The sequence below is a fragment of the Amphimedon queenslandica genome, unplaced genomic scaffold, assembly GCF_000090795.2.
Source record: "Amphimedon queenslandica unplaced genomic scaffold, v1.1 AMPQUscaffold_11066, whole genome shotgun sequence".
NCBI lineage: Eukaryota > Metazoa > Porifera > Demospongiae > Haplosclerida > Niphatidae > Amphimedon > Amphimedon queenslandica.
The window spans coordinates 4,044-8,308 of record NW_003548689.1 but is presented as its reverse complement, the minus strand read 5'-3'; the positions used below and the strand labels follow the sequence as shown (position 1 = coordinate 8,308).

The 4,265-nt window shown below is 32.8% G+C and overlaps 1 long non-coding RNA gene across 1 annotated transcript; it reads left to right on the top strand.

Moving 5' to 3' along the window:
- Positions 1 to 3,663: 3,663 nt before the first annotated feature.
- On the top strand, positions 3,664 to 4,127 carry LOC109589645 (uncharacterized). The gene is made up of 3 exons (XR_002188839.1): positions 3,664 to 3,762; positions 3,817 to 3,861; positions 3,919 to 4,127. It is a non-coding gene; the product is annotated as an uncharacterized LOC109589645 (long non-coding RNA).
- The last annotated feature ends 138 nt before the right edge of the window (positions 4,128 to 4,265 follow it).

Below are 4,265 nucleotides of genomic sequence, written 5' to 3'. Positions count from 1 at the left end.
GATGATGCTGTATGTAATGGGGAAACATTCAAAGAACGTACTCTAGTCTAGTAACTTGTTAGCCAAAAATGTGCAGGTGTTTTCGTAGTAGGGTAGCACTATCAATTTGCATACCTTCTGAAGTAAGTATGCATTAATTTACTATTTTAAAGTGTAACAACTTCATTATACTTATCTCACGCACATTCATTACTATTCTATGAATTATACAAAGAAAGTGCTCTAGTCTAGTAATTTGTTAGCCAAAAAATGTGCAGGTGTTGTGGTACACAACACCTGCACATTTTTGGTACGTTCATTGAATGTTTCCCACTACATACAGCATCATGTCTGACGTCATTAGTCGGCTCTTCTGAATATTATAAAAGGAGTGAGGAGTAAACAGTAAACAACCAATAGTAGGGTAGCACTATCAATTTCCATACCTTCTTTGTTAATATTATACTAGGCAATATCTATTGTATACTATAATTATGCATTAATTTACTATTATTATTTTTATTTTAAAGTGTAACAACTTCATTTACTTAGCTCACACATACACACAAAAGAACAATATTATGTCATTTGTATTCTCATCATTTAATATACAGCTCAAAAGCTAATTCATTATTCATATCATCTTAAAAACCACTGGATATGAGTACATTTTTAAGCATTCTTTAAGTGTATGTTTTGGCTTAGCTTGTCCAGTTGACTCTTGCTCTTCCTCTGCTTCTAGCCTTCCTTTTGTGTTAATTCAGTGTGCTATTACAAATAAAACACTACAACTCTTAACCAGTAGGTGAAAATGGATTTTTAATACTTGTGCGTGCTTTTGGTGATACTTTTACTACATGTATATGACTGTATAAGAGGTTAAATTTATTTGAAAAATTCTGTAGTATGCATTCATAAGACTGTTCATAAAAAGTTATTATGTTTTTATTCATTCATTCACTATGTAATCATATCCAATAGTTATGCAGTAACTTTTACTTGCATTTATGTCATATCATTGAGTGAGTGAGTTTTTAAGGTTAGGTTTGTTTATGTTAATAATCACATTTATTTGACTTTTGATAATTAATAATTAATAATTTTGACTTTTAAGCTTGTGCTGCCATTACTCGCCCACTGCTGTATAGCCAAGATCAATATTACTGTTCTTATTAAACTAGTATTGTTTGAGCTTACTGTAAATGTTCTAATTATACACTAATTTTGTAATTTTTTCTGAATGAGAGCTTCTTGACACACTGTAAAATTTATCATGGCGAATTGTTCCTGGCACTTGTATCTCTGCTTATCTACTTTAATCCAAGTAGCAGCTCGTTCAACTATACACCACATATCATATCACAGCAATAATGCCAAATATGGTATAGTGAAATTAAATCATTGCTAAAGTGCATGACCTTTATATCATGATGCAAAATCAACAGAGACTGCAAAAGAACAAACATAGTTTAATGCTCATATTGCTGGTGCATAACAAATGGGGCTTCAAGTATACACAAGATTAATAGGGAAATTATTACATACTTCACTACAATGTAGTTCGCTAGCCAAAATTTTCTTTTTTTGTTGCTAATGTTTTACGTAATTATTGTATTGAATTAATTTGTTTTTGTTATTGATGTGAGGTTCTTGTTATTGACCATCAGCATACAAAAACTTCAATGATTATAATCATAACATAATGTAATCTTTATTAGCACTACTAAACAAACTTTATCCTCACACACCCAAGGCACTTTTGCAATACTCTTTCAACATGTTGCTTGTGTCCATTGTCTTCTTGTTGAGTGTCAGTGAAGTTATTAGCCAATGTACACCTTCCTCAGGTAAGACACTGGATGTGTATAATAACAACTGTATAGGTTTTTATAGGTATCTACCTGAGGCATAATGGAAACTGTTATACTAATAATGGATCATTTTTTAGTGACGGTAGTATCAGACCAACTCCTCTAGAGTGTGTATTACCTGGTGCTACTCTGAATGGTGGACAATGGATTGGTCCTAATGGAGTAGTTCCTTGTGATGGTGGTAACAATCAAAATGTTGAATGTACTACTGGGTCAGGTGCTAGTCTCAATGTTTTTGTAAATCCACCAAGCTTTCTTGGGGCAGATGGTGATGGCTGGTACAAGTGTTGCCTACCCACTAATTGTTCAGATCCTAACACTAACATTATTTTTACTAATATATTCAGTAAGAGAAGTCTATAGTTAATCACTTAATGATGTTATATATTTTAACTGTAGTATATACACAGGTTGAGTCATTTACTGTTGCTGATCTTTCCACTGATATGACAGTATATCCTCAGGAATACAGACTGAATTGTGTTAAAATTGGATATCATCAGTATGACATTAGAATGAGCATTGATAGTAGTGCACTGGCTAATTACACTAATTGTAATGATTATAATAATAATTGTGGCGGTACTGTGTTAAGTGGTTCTGTTTCAAACACAGTAAAGTATACTGTTAATATCACATGGGATGGAATGAATGTCAGTAGTGGATCAATCAGTCGATCAACCACTGGAGATCAAATGTACCAGTGTGTAGTGGATAATACTGGTGGTGTTGATAGAACACGTACTTTAACAATAGAAGGTAATGACCAATTTCTTGTTACCAATACTATTCATTTTAAATTATTATTAGTCCCAGGAACTGCTCCTTCTCCTCTTACTGAAATTAACAAGACAGCTACCACTATCACTGTCAGTTGGACTCCACTTGATTCATCTGATGGTGATGGATATGTAGTCAATGTCACTAGTGACACAGACACTGTGCAGACAGTACAGGTGAAGGGAAGTAGTAATAATACAATCACACTGAATGGACTGAGAGGAGGAACAACTTATAACATCACAGTCAGAGCCTATCAACAATTACTGGGACCTGCTAGTACAATCAGTGTACAGACCTTTGATATACCAGGTATATCTATTGCTCCTGTTTATATTTATAACATTGTTGATGTATTTCCAGTTATTAATTCAATCAATTGGACACTAGTTTCATCCATTACACAATTCAATAACACTCAATATCGTATTGATTGTCTCACAATTATTGATATAAATAATCCTTCAACTGATGTTTACTGGTTAGTGAATGGAGTGATGAAGAGTAACTCAATGTATACATTGATTGATGTCCTGACATACAACAACACACTACTGGTATATCCTGATCCACTGGGAGTGTCAGTTAATGTTTCCTGTATAGCAACGCTTGGAGGAGTCAACTACAGTCAATCCGTAATATTACATGGTATGATTATACTTTAATCAATAGTAGATACTATTGTCTCTTTTCTAGCTCCTAGTGATCCTCCAAATAATGTGAGAGGGTTTATATTAAATGCTACTAGTATCAAAGTGAACTGGACCACTTCATCAGAGACTAATGGATATGTGATTGTATATACTACTGGAGGTGTAACCAGGAATGTAGTATCTACCAGTGAAGATGAAATTGTACTAACAGATCTCTCACCAATGAGTATCTATACTATCAGTGTGTACTCATATATAGATCTTCCTTCAATTGATTATGTGACACTTGTGATTCAAAAATATAACGGTTGGTAAATAAATATTTATAACTATTCCTTTTTAACAGAAACAATAAATTTTTCTACTCTATCAGATTCGTCAATCCACAGTGATAGTGTTATTGCTCTTGGTGTGTCAGTAGGTGTATTGTTGATTCTACTAACTGTCAGTGTTACTATTAATATATGCTGCTTTATAAGGTACACCATGTAGCATCACTATATACAATAATTATTAATTAATAATATTTTTAGAAATAAAGTTCATTTTGCCACAGGTGCTACTATTAAAGACCCAAAGTTAGTATAATAGCACAAGTTACTATTATGCATGCACACACATATCTATATATATAGAGCTGATAAAGATATTGCCTTGCAAGTATGTCAAACATATCAAATTCACAAAACTGAAGTTGGGGAAGAGATTGAAGTTGTCTATGATGAATGTCATGCATCACCTGATGCTACTCACACATATTATGAACTCTGATGATTGACTGAATATTGAATGGTTCTTTTGAACAAATATTAGACTAGGCCTAGCTAGAACTATAATTATTGTAATATAGTTTTGTACAATAAATACAATTGTAGTCAAGTCAAAGGAACTAAACATAAAAAATTTTTAAAAAACAAGATGGAGTAGGATTCTAGAGCAAGTTCATAAAAAAGTAATGGAAACAAGGGCAAGTAGGATTCTG